This window comes from Eschscholzia californica, unplaced genomic scaffold, assembly GCF_041429995.1.
Source record: "Eschscholzia californica isolate CP2 unplaced genomic scaffold, dmEscCali1.0.p SCAF_1, whole genome shotgun sequence".
Lineage (NCBI taxonomy): Eukaryota > Viridiplantae > Streptophyta > Magnoliopsida > Ranunculales > Papaveraceae > Eschscholzia > Eschscholzia californica.
The window spans coordinates 84,738,664-84,752,291 of record NW_028238198.1 but is presented as its reverse complement, the minus strand read 5'-3'; the positions used below and the strand labels follow the sequence as shown (position 1 = coordinate 84,752,291).

The following is a 13,628-nucleotide window of genomic DNA, read 5'->3' as shown; positions in this document are numbered from 1 at the left end:
TGATGGGAGATGCCTTCTGGGTGATAGATATTGAGTTGTGCAAAACCATCTTACTCTCTCAAACTTACAAGTTATAAGAACTGCGCTCTTGGAGAATGGGGCATAATATGTAGGGAAATGATAGAGTGACATAGAATTTGGTACTTAAAGGATGACATAGAATTTGGTCTTTTAACATATGTATGTGTTGTAACTAGTCCTTCTTAGTTCTTATTTTGCTTTTGCCGGATGATTGATTATATACAACTATTGATGTAAACTAAAATGACCACAGATAAGAAAAAGAAAACATAGAAAGTGGGTTTTCTTGTGCATTTTACTTATGCACAAGAAGGAATCCCATGGATATTTTTTCTGTCTGTCTTTGATAAACACAAAATTTAGGTTTTCAAAACGAGAAATACTCCATTACAGTTGAAATTTTGTAGAAAAATAGACTTGAAATTGTAGATTAACTTATCATGCAATTAAAATAATTCAAAGAAATTTTACCAAAGAAAAATAGACTTGAAATTGATCAGCTGCTCAAAAATTGTAGAGAGGGAGATCAAGATGAATCAGTTGCAAATCAAAGAATGAAGATAAACACCAAGAATCGGCTGCAAAACAAGATAAAAGAGTTTTTTTTACCAAAGAAACAAAAAAAAAAAAAACTTTTAATCAGTAATTCTCTTTCCCTCCTTCTTATTCCGGGCTCGGGACCGGCAACGACAAAACGTTGGCGAAGTTAAAAGAGTTTTTTTTTTTTTAAGAAATTCAAGTGGTCAGACATGGATACATAAATATAATAGTGTTATCTAATCCAACACGCATTCTAACACGAAATTATATATTAACTTATCATGCAATTAATGTTAAATCATTCTAAGTAATAAAAGTTTAAATTCTAATAAAACACTTTAATAAGAGTTTATAGAATATCAAGTCTAATGAAAACCATAATAAAGTTCATAGAGTATAAAGTCTAGTAAAAACCTTAACAAAAGTTCAAACATAAGGAGTAATAAAAACCTTAATTAGAAGTGCAATTAAATTATGAGATTAATGGTCTGGAGTAATTTGCCCCATGTCTTTGTAACTTTTACCACAATCAGTGCTCTCATGACGTCTTATTCTTGAGCTGCATTTATATGAGTAACCCTAATATTAAAGGGTAGCAATTTAAAAATAAATTAACCCAATTTTCTTTAAAATTCTTACCCCCTAATTAAGTAGTGGTTCTCCATGACACCATTATTGTGATCTGGTCTTTTATCTATCTCTGTCTGGAAAAAAATCCGTTAATTAATTAACAAAAGAGGAAAAATATATTAAAACAAAAAAAAAAAAGAGTTCGACTTACACATAACCAACCCAAAGAGGTTTCACAATGGTTGCATTGTACAATCTTTCCTTCGTGCTTGATCCATTTCTTAACCTCCCCTTCTTTGACTTTGAATGTAAATTAATAAGATAAATTTTAAACCTTGTCATCATAATCTTCTTGTAAGCAAATTTTATCTTTTTGATTCTCCACATTTTGTGTAGTATGACAGTTGTGGCAACTGTAATGAATTATGGGTTCACTATCTTCATTATCGCTTTCACTATCTTCATTATCACTTTCACTATTTTCATTATCGCTTTCACTATTAGTCTTACTTTCACTACTTCCGTTATCAGGAACATCCACAATATCATCTTCCTTTTGGGATCCATCTTCTATTTCACTTCTATTGTATGTACGAGTATAATCATATCTAGAACTCATTGTAAAGTTTGGTAGAAGAAATGAAAGGGTAATGTAGGTTATTTATAGGAGAAATATGTGAGTATAATCACATCTAGAACTCATTGTAAAGTTTGGTAGAAGAAATGAAAGGGTAATGTAGGTTATTTATAGGAGAAATATGTGAGGGTAAACTCGTCAACTGATAGAGTTCACACAAAACTCATTTTTCTTTTTTCTTTTTGTTGTGTTCAAATTCACAAAAGAGTCATTTATTTTTCTTGTTAAAATTCACACATGACCATGTAATATCTCAACTATTCATGCATGTTAGGTCTTTCTGTTGAAGAAATTTTTAGTGAAGGGCAAGCGCTTTGGGGAAAGCTAAATAGTTTTCGGGAAGTGAAATTTTAAGGGAATATGCAAAATTTTAAAAAAAATTCGGGAAACATATTTTATGGAAATATGGTTCAAAATAAAAAAACTTCCACCTCACCTCTCTCTCTCCCCCCACCACTCTCTTTGCCTTCTCCGACCAGGTCGTCAGCTGGAAAATTTTCCGGTCGGCGACCTGGAAAAATAAAAAAGATTCACTCTCTCTCTCTTTCTCTAGAAAAACCTCTTCGCCGGAGTTCCGGCCTGTTGTCGCCGACCGAAAAATTTTCCGACCGGCGACCTTGTCGGAGAAGACAGAGAGAGTGGTGGGGGGAGAGAGTGAGAGAGGTGAGGTGGAGGTGGAGGGAGGTGAGGTGGAGAGCTTTTTATTTCCCTATAACATCTTACAAAATAAATTTGTCAAACCAAATTGACCAAATTTTCACCAAGTCTTCACACACCCTGGAAACTATTTAGCTTTCCCCAAAGCCTTGGCCTTAGAGAAAACCCCACAAGATGAGTCCAAATAGAAAATTAGGCCCACTAAAAATAATATTGTAAAAAAACCTATTTTGTAACATTTTTCAAATTATTGACAACATATATAACTCTGTTGATAATAAGACAGTCTTATTTTCTCATAATCCCCTTTTTTACACTTCCATGTTGGCAACATATATAAATATGTTGTTATAAACGGTCGGCGACATATATAATTTTGTTGTTACAAACTGTTGACAACAGATGTAATAACGTTCTGACTTATTATAAAATGTTGATGACTTATGTAATTCCCTTGACTTGTTACAAAATGTTGATAACACATATTATATATGTTGTTAACAACATATATACTGCATTAACAAAAATATTATTTGTCCGTTAATAAGTTGGTCAAATAAAAAGATAATATGCATAACATTTTAATTTTTTCAAATGACAAACTAAAAAATGCATTAGTCTAAATATTTATTTTCGGAAGCAAAACAAAAAATGCGAAAACTATTTCTTTCTTCACAAGATAATAAATAAAAAATTTAGCCAAAATGTTAATGGCAGTCTGTGTTTGTCAAATGCAAAAGACAATATGCAAAATATTTTTGCAAACCAATTTAATTTTGAACAAAAAAAAAATTGTTCAGAAATGTACAAAATTGTTGAGAGCAAACTAAGATTTGTTTAGAAATTTTCATAAATGTTTTTCACGTTGATTTTGGAGTGAAACTGTACATTTGCAAAATAAGTTTTTTTCAAATTGGGTTGATTTCCTATTATTCCCAAATTTTGAGCCTTAGAATTATGGACCCATAATAATATGAAGGGTAAATAAGGAAGTCATTCAACTCTTTAGTGATCCCAATTTACAAAGATAAGACATCCCCGTAAAAAGATAGAATTTGAAAACTAAATACTATTTGGGATGTTTTAACGTATTAGCTAAATAAGTGTAGTAGAAGGAAAAATCAATAAAATAGGTTGAGCCGTTGAGTAATGATTCAATATATACCCATTAGGAGAACCCGATATTATATATATACCGATACATATATATATATATACTAGGTATAACCCGTGCCTCCGGCACGGCTGAACTTGTTCAGTTGTTCATGATTATATACATTATGTAGTTTGCAAGTACAAATAAAAGTCTAACACACTCATATGTTGCATTTGTTGATCTCTATTCTACTCCACATCTTATGAATAAAATAATTAATCATATAATGTAAAGAATAAAAAAAAACAGTTTGAATACTTCCATTAAAAAAATCTAATACAAACACCTTAATAATTAACAATAGAGAGAATGAAAATGTTAAAAGATACAAATAGACCAATAAATTCCTCCAACTCCTTAGGACTGGCTTTGGATCTGGCTATGAGGTTGTCCAGTATAACAAATAATAACTCTTGAGATAAATCATGGATCTATGGAAAATGAGAGCAAAGAAGAATATAAGTTACTAAAGGGAAAGAACAAAAAAACATGGCAGCAAATAACTCTATTTCAATAAACTGGTCAAGTCAAGTTTTAACTCCTGTTGATTTCAACTATTCAGTACCATACCACTGTGCAATTGAGACCATTAGCCACATCTCATGTTCTAGTCGAAATGGTCTACACGAGAAAATATTGATAATTGAAAATAAATTAGTATCACAAGTTACTCGAATTGAAAGCATACAATATTACCTTTAGAATTGTAAGCTCTTCATGGATTTTTTTGTTTATTTAAAAAAAAAATTGATTCTCCTTTCTTAGCTTATTTCAGACACAAATGTCGTAATTGGATATAAAGAATTAACCATCTTCATGAACAATGGACAACTCCCGTTGACAATCATAATTGTAATTTAGAAAATGAACTTTATTAACTATATTCTCGTCACCCGCTATCATTGTAATTTAAGCCTACACAAAGAATATGACCACTTAATTTGGCCGAGTTACGTTAATTTTCTAGACCAAAAAAAGTATTCTGCAAAGATGGTTATAAAAGTTTTCAGTTATTTGTAGCTACATTTGAACTGGGCAAAGTTATATGCAGTTTAAATGCTTAACTAAATAAGAGAACTTTGCATTTGACTCTTCCAGCAAAAACATGCAATCAAATCTTTCCGTAATCGTGTGTGTGTGTGTGTGTGTGTGTATATATATATATATATATATATATATATATATGTATATTATATAGAGTGTGTGAGACAGGGATAAGAAATTCTTGCTTTTATTTGATGATCAACAAAAGTTGAAAATATGTTAGGTTATCTATAGAATTCATAGAATTACATCTTCATCGCACAACATATACTTCTTAGTAAACAAACAATTCAACACAATCAAAGAACGGTTAAATTGTTTCATAAAATTTAATTACTATTCATTATTACCTTGACATCATTTAGGCATTTGACTCTTCCTGCGAAAACATGACATCTCTCTTAAACATTGTATTGAACACATGATAGACAATATTGAGAAGTAAATAAAGAGAACACTGTCAAGAAAGTAAAAAAGATTCAGAAGTTTCCCTAAAAAAAATTTGTTTACTTGGGCAAACAGCTACATTAAAAGTAGTTCATTCCAAGAATAATGAGTTAAGTTAACAGTAAACATCAAATGAACCTAAATTAAAAGTAATGTATTAGACAAAAAGAAAAACCAAGAAACACCCACAATGGAAACTATTGTATTTAAATAGACATAGTTAGGAGATGATGAAGACAATATTCGTCATGGGTAGAGAGGTAAAGAGAAAAAAAATGAAGCGCAATAACCCTTAAAAAAAAAGTAAAGAGCTGGATGAGGAAGAAGATACCCATGTTTCCCCCATTTAAAGGCAGAACCCTCAATTTGTGTTTCTGTGTGACTTTCACCCATTATAAGAGATGGATGAGGAAGAAGATACCCATGTTTCCCAATTGAAATTAGGTATGGGAGATTTTGGAAACTTAAAAAAGAGGGAAATTTAAAGGGACAGCTATAAGAGGAGTCAGAGTGACTTCTGTTTCTCAAAGATTAATTTGAGAAGTTGAAGCATTTCCATTGACGATGTAGGAAGGTTGTAACTTAAGCCACTAATTAGTAAAGAATGTTGACTGATGGTAGGAACCACTCTTTCTCCCTCTACTCTTTACACTATTTTTACAAGCAATGGTTTACTAACTGTTGTGAGAATGAGGCGTTTTTATTTTTTTTGTTGAACATGAGGCGTTTTTATTTGGTCCTAACTTTAACAATTAAGATTTCATCAAAAAAAAACTTTGACAATTAAGATGAGTTTTGTTTCAATCCATTATTTAAGTTTTTTGTTTTAAGATGGACTTGGAGGGTCTAAATTTAGGAGGGTCACCAAATAATTTTCTTTACTAAGGTATGTAATAGATTAAAGGGTGAGGATGCTAGAGAAAATTAAATAAACGGTTGGATTGTCTAACTGTTATATAAAATCTATTACATTTTATATAATAGATTTGATCTTGGCCATTGAATCATGAAATAAGTAGCTAATAAAGAGAAAAAATGAAGATGTAACTCCTCTCGCCATTATTGTGTAAATAGTGTTAATGAGCTTTAAATTTGTACCATTCCTTGTAAAACTTAACAATAAATCAAGTGGTCAAGATTTATCAAGGATTTTATCCCTATATTTTATCATGGTGATTTGTGCTCATCTGAGATGGACGGCTAGATTTATCTTTGGTTTGTCTTTGTTTTGTCTTTGAGTTTGTCCTCGTCATCACTCTTCATTCTATTTTATATAATATATATATATATATATATATATATATATATATATTAGGGTATAGCCCGTGCCTTCGCCACGGGATAATTTGTCGATTATGTTAGTAGACGAAGACAAATTACAATCATATAACAAAAAAAACCGATAAAATACTCCTAAATTTGTCTCTTGAGAATCAAAATAAAATTATTTTTTACCCAAATATAAACATGACTAACACAAATTTAAGATGAAAAATGTGGGTAGTTATCTTAAGATAAGTGGGGAATAATAGTCTGAGAACTAGTTTTGAGAGAGAGAGAGAGACTTGTGTATAGAGTGGAGAGAATAAAGGAGAACATAGGTTTAAATATATATATATACAGTGGCGTGGCTGAGAAAAACGGGGCCCGGTGCGAAGTTCTATTCGGGGCCCTTCGATAATATAAGACGAAAATAATTTCTTATACATATGATAGTTAACAAAAAAAGATTAACTTTGGTTACCAAATTCATTTTTGATATATTTTAGATGAATGTGAATGAATATAACAATTGACTATGTTTGATGCTTCAAAGTATTTAGGACAATTTAAAAAAATATTTAGAACTAAATAACTTGTCAACCAATTATTATTTTTTCAATAGAAAAAACATTAATTTTAATTCTACACAAATTTTCAAGAATCATTTTTGAAAAAAAAATGACGAAAAGAATACTTATTAAACTTCAATCATTAGCTTAGTAGCATATATTTGTAATTGATATTTAGAAAAGAAAAAAAAATGAAAGTAGTAAGATTTGAACTCTTGACGTCTTGCTTGTAAAACAAGAATGTTACTAAATGAGCTACAACTAAATTATGTTAATAGTTTAGTCCTTCAAATATTTATACCAAGATAAGTTATTCGAGGGGCCCCAATTTCTTCAGTTTTTTTTGTCGTTTGAGGGGGGGTCGGTGCCGTCGCACCTATGGCACCCCCTCTTCCACGCCCCTGTATATATATATATATACAGGATAGGTATTAGGTAGTTTTGGGAGATGGATTTGTTCGTGGGGTATGTGCGTTTGGGTAGTTTTGGATGAGGTAGTCTCAACCGAATTTAATAGGGAGAGATTTTAGGGAGAAAGTTAAGGGATTATTGATTGTGGGTAGTTATTTTTTTAAAGATTAAAATCAACCATTAGATTGTGAGATTAGAGACATAAATCAGACGGACGCGAATATCTCAGAGATAAATCGACGGTCCACCCAGAAAAACACCATTGTGTTATATATAATAGATACATATAATATATATGTATCTATTATAATATATATATTATAATATATATAATATATATATTATAGATTTCACTCAGAGATGGGCTACCTTGCTCCTCAGCCAACTAACTCTGAAGGCCGCCAGGCTCCAACCTTCATCTTGTTTGACGCGTAGTTTGATGTGGGTAGTCTCATTTGTTTCCTCAGGCTGAATCAACCTTATGTTTTGGACTTATCTAGTTATAAGGGAGATTTGCTGTTTGGACCCCCTTTTCTATAATTGACTTGCTGTTTGGACTCCCTTTTTCCAGAGTTGCACTTTGGACTCCCTTTTTCAAAAAAAGTGTTAAATATAACATTCTCAAAACAGATGAAAGGGGAAAATACTATGTTACCCTCTACTTCACCTAATCCAATCTCAAGCCTAAAACCCACGAGCTAACAACCTAAAACCCACAAGCTAACAACCCAAAACCCACCATCTACCCGTCATTTCATTTTGTTGCAATAGAGTTGAGAGAGAGAGAGAGAAAGTGAAAGAACGAACATATCATAGAGAATAATAAAATCTTGATGGATCAACCGTGATCGTAATCACTGATCAAGAAGACGACGATGATAATGAAATTAGGATGGTGGAGAAGAAGAAAAAGAAGATTAATATAGGGTTTGATTTTAGAAACCAGGGAGTTTATATAAAGTTTGATTGTAGAAGATGATGATGATGATGACTTTGGAGTTTTGGATTGTGTACTTTTAGTTCAGATTTAGTTTGTAAAATAAAAAGATTATGAATTATAAAGTGACATTCTGATTGAGGGGTTTGAATTGATTTTGGAACTGTTGGTGGCGGTGGGATTTTTGTTCCGATGTTGAATTTGATTGTTGGGTTTAATACCAAATATGTTGCTGTTATTTCTAAATGTAATTTGGAAAGTAACATCTCTCTCTTCTTTCTCTCCCTAAATTGGGTGAATTTAATTGCATATTTTGTAATTGCAGGTATGATCATGGTTGCATTAACAAAATTATTTGGTACATTTAGAAAAGTACACCAATATACAGAGGAGAGAGAACCTCTAAAGCAAATGATTTGGGTGGACGTCATTATAGATGATCTCTCAATCTTCCTTCCTTTGCTTTATCTTCATCCACCGTTACCATCACAATCCCTACTAAAACTTCAGTCCCAACTAATCTCTAATTCCCTCCATTTCTCAGTTCCTCATCTTCCTACTTTCCATAGACCATAGTCGAATCGATAAACTAATCTCCCAAAGAAGTATTTCCCGATACTGCTCAAATTCATTAATGATTTTAATGGTTTCTTTTGTTTTTTTAGAGAATGGTTTCTTTTGTTGAAAGTATATTAATGGTTATTAGGAAGAATTTGGGTTATTGTTTGGGTGGTGTGTGTTGTTAAATGGAGGAAGAAGTTGAGTTAAATAGAAGAAGAAGATGAGTCCCAATAAATAAATTAGGGGGTCCAAACTGCAATACTGATTATGTAAGGGCAGAGTGGGAATATTTTTAAATGTAACTTTAGAAACGGAATATTCCCGAATGATTCCGTCAAAAGGGAGTCCAAAGTGCAACTCTGGAAAAAGGGAGTCCAAACAGCAAGTCAATTATATGAAAGGGGGTCCAAACAGCAAATCTCCCTAGTTATAATTACCTTGGTCTGACCATCTCCAACTCTTCCATCTCCGAAGTTGGTGACATGGCCGTGTGGTGGGAGGCTGGGAGCGCAGGACGTGCGCCTGCACTGCCCCCACCACATATATCCTTTTTTTTAAATGTTTTGAAAAGTTATGTTAAACTCCTCTTCTATTGTATTGTTGTTTCTTCTGTAAACTTTTGAAATATAAATAGTACAATGCTCATGTATCTAAAATAATTTTATGCAATGCAATATACCAAAACCAATACCTATATCTTTAGTTTCAGTGTAAACTTTGAAATATAAATAATACAATGTTTGTGGATCTATAATTAAAAATATTCAATGCAATATTTCCAATACTTATATCTTTAATTCAAAGTCTTTTACTAACAAAATTTAAGCAAAACACGCTAGTCAAGGATTCGAGGCACATGCTGAACAATTCAAAAAAAAATTTAAGCAAACAAAATATTATATTAAATAACCATAGTAAGAGCATCTGCATTGGAACACTTTCACAAAAACTCCAAATGTCTTAATTGTCAAAGATTAACGAAGATTTTTTCCTAAGTGGTCACGCACATATACTCCAAATTTTTTTTGCCTCCAAAAGAGATTTTTAAAATGGCCAGCGCTTCGGGGAAATCAAAATAGTTTCCGGGGTTTGAAGACTTTTTCAAAAATTGGTAACTTTAGTTGACCAGTATATTTTCTAAATGTTAGGGGGAAAGCAAATTTTTTGACCATTTCTTCTCCACTCGAGCAAGGGTTGTCGGAATCCGGCCACCACCATTATCACCAAATCCGACCACTACCATCATCACCAAAATCCGGCCACCACCATCATCACAAAAATCCGGCCACCACCATCATCACCAAAATCCGACCACCACCGTCTTCACCAAAATCCGACCACCACCATCTCTAATTTTTGAGATTAAGTTGAAATAATAGTGTTAGTTTTAAACAAGATTAAGGTGAGGGAAAGAAGGTTAGTAAGAACATAGTCTATAACCACTTTATCTTCAACTTTTGTTTCATGATTTCTCTTTTGTTCATGTGATATTAGATGTTTACTTTTATAAAAATGGGTTTTGAGAGATCTAATGGTTTACAAGAAAATGGGTATATTTCTTAGCTATGGCTTTTGCTTCTCTTTTCTGTTAGTTCTGTGCAGATGGTAATGAGCTTTTCATGGAATCTGTTCTTCCTAGAGATCTCCCATGGGAAGCAAGCTTAGAGCTTTCCATCTCTCTCTCTCTATCTCTCTCTTCAAAAGCATTGATGTAGTTGTAGTGTTCTTTGATTTAGATTTCTATAGGTTGCTCCTTCCAATATCCTTAGTGGGGAAAAGTGAATGTTTGTCATATGATCATGGGATCCCTATGATCATTCAGTTTTTGTTTTTTTAGGTTAAACATAAAACTAAAAAGTTCAAATTCTTCTTCACAATTTGACTGTTTTTTTTATTAGGTTAAACTAAGAGAGAGAGAGATTGATATTTAGGGTTAGGGTTTGTATTGGAGGTGTTAAAGAGAGAGAGGGGCAGAGATAGAGAGAGAAACTATAAGAGAGAGAGAATGGGGAAGAGGAAGAAAATGGTGGTGGTTGTGGCCGGAAATGGTGGTCGGAGTTGAAGATGGTGAAGAAGAAGAAGAGGAAGAAGCAATGTTCGATTTCCCCTTAAAAGTTGTTTCCCCGGAAAATTTCTAAAATTTCATATATTCTCTTTAAAATTTTACACCCCCGAAACTATTTCGCTTTCCCCAAAGCGCTGGCCTTTAAAATACATCTACTTTTTTTTTATGAACAAAACTACATCTACTTCATACAAAAAATTTTGCTCCAACAAAAAATAGCAAAGAAAACAAATATTTTTATTGGTTTAAGTTTTAGTACGACACTGAGAGAGTCTAAAAAAGACACTTAATTTTAGAGAATCAGATTGCAAAGTGTGTGCAAAGTCATTGCAAGGCAAACCAGATTGCAAAGCAATGCAAACGGGATTGCAAATTGCAAGGCAAACCAGATTGCAAAGCAATGCAAACGGGATTGCAAAGCTCTGCAAACCAGTTTGCAAAACTCTGTAAACCAGATTGCAAAGCAGTGCAAACCAGTTTGCAAAGCTCTGTAAATCAGATTGCAAAGCAGTGCAAACCAGTTTGCAAAGCTCTGTAAATCAGATTGCAAAGCAGTGCAAACCAGTTTGCAAAGCTTCGCAAGCTAAGATTCTAAGGGCAATTTCGGCATTAGAAATGTTAGTGCTTTTAGAATTGTCCTTCAAGCCTATTTCTAAATTATATGGGGCCGAAAAGGACAAAAAGATAACTTGTCTTTTTGACAAAAAAAATCATGAAATTGGGCCTCCGACCCAATTTCCTGTAATTAGAATTGTCCTTTCACGTACTTATTCTCAGTTGTGGGAGGTGTGGTGATAAGATAACTAGTGAGATGAAGGGTTTGAGGTTAATGGGGGTGGTTGGAGTTTTGTTGTTCAAAACAAGCAGAACGGAGAAAGAAAAACCCCCTAACTTCTAGTATGTATAAGTATTTGGGAAGTAAAATATTAGAAAGCGACCTAATTACAAATTGCTAATACACATAATATTTTGACAATTTTCAATCAATATTATGAGTAGTTCTTTAACCTAAATAACCATTTTCTATTCTTGCAAATACGATGTTTATAACATTATTATGAGTAGTTCTGTGAAAAAAAACCTATTAACATTAGAATTTTGTAATACCCAAAAACATCAATTTAATACTCTACGTTATGAAAATGGATCGATATCGTTTTGTAGTCGATTACGATCTACGTTAGTCGTTACAAGACATTGATGCATTATGAAGATGTGATGCATGATAAACACCAAAGTTAATAATGAAAGATTCCTAAGCCCAACAACATACAAAAGAGACCTAAACCCTCACAAATTTTACTAAATTGTTTATATTTTTGATATTTGATTGTCCTCTCTCTCTCTCTCTCTCTTTAAAATGAATTAATTTGTCTCTGCCTCTGGTACTACATTTCCTTTGGCATCCTTTGGCCTCTCGGTTAATAGCAATAATCATGAGTCCCATAGAAGCATGTCAACAAACAAGTAAATAATCATGGTCGGCTATTTTACCAAAATAACCATTTTGGTGCTCCAACTGTTTGTTATTGTATCAAAACAAGGACATACTACTATATTAGCCAGTAAAGGACAGTTTAGGTAGCCAAGCACACACTGTTTGTGCACCAGCGAATAGAGCCGTCCAGAGCAAGTATTACAGGGCAATGCCTATAGTGCTCCGGTAGTGTTCCACACACGCATCGTCCCCCAGCTTTTGCGTGAATTTGATCCCACGTGCAAGAGATGTTGCTGCACAATATTTCTCATATTTGCGAACCAGCAAACTGCTTCCAGTTCACGTGATATGGTGCGACATGATACAAAATATTCTCGTGATTCCGCATCCATAACACCGTCGGATGCCATGCGTCTTTCATCCGATGGCCACGGATCCTGTTTTAATTTAGTTATGCGCGCCCAGCTACAGTCGATTTCATCTAACCAACATGTCTTTTTTTTTTTTTAACAAAAAGTGGAGTAGTAGTCTTTCTCCCCTTTTCTCTCATTTACTCCTAAGACCCTAACCACTTCTTCTCTCCTCCTCTCCTCTCTTCTCCAATCTTCTTGAGGAATCTCTTCTCACCCCATATATCTTATCTTCATTTCTAAATTTCTTCATCTAGGGTTTTATAGTTTTAAATGGTTAAAGATAGTAATAATTTGAATGATCCCATCATTTTAAATAGAGGGAGATTTTAACTACGTCAAAGGGCACGAAGACTGCAGGAAGAAGAAGAATATTTCCGAAATAAGAATGGTTGACAAAATAGACTGACAACATTAGATTTAGAGATGAAAACTAGGTTCGCATTATGTAGCCCGTGCATTTGTTTAGGACTTAGAGTACTGGTGTTTCGCGAAGTTATCCATCTTCAAAACAATGCTGCAGATTATAATCGTGCCTTACTATATGTAAAGGAAGATAATGAGCGAATGAGACTTATGCTACATCGTCATGCTCCTTGGGACTACGATTTAGATATCAACCATATGTGTTCTCCGTACATAATGCGGGATGAGATACATTTTTATTCGGATTACGTCCGAACTATGTTAGGAACTAATATGGATATCTACACTGTTGGTTCGGATAATGAAGATGATCCTATCCTCAAAAAAGAATCGTCTTATGGTGGTACTTGAGAAATCCTCTTTATTCAGTTAATTACTATTTCTCTACATAGAAATGTGATTAACTTATAAATATTATGAGTAGTTGTATTAGCGATAGGTATATCTATTGAAATGGGTGAAATTTTTAGTAATTT

The 13,628-nt window shown here is 33.0% G+C and overlaps 1 long non-coding RNA gene across 1 annotated transcript; it reads right to left on the bottom strand.

Moving 5' to 3' along the window:
- Nucleotides 1-869: 869 nt before the first annotated feature.
- On the bottom strand, nucleotides 870-1,765 carry LOC147570331 (uncharacterized). The gene is made up of 3 exons (XR_015231412.1): nucleotides 1,343-1,765; nucleotides 1,201-1,265; nucleotides 870-1,120 (listed from the first exon to the last, which is right to left on the bottom strand). It is a non-coding gene; the product is annotated as an uncharacterized LOC147570331 (long non-coding RNA).
- Between the last annotated feature and the right edge of the window lie 11,863 nt (nucleotides 1,766-13,628).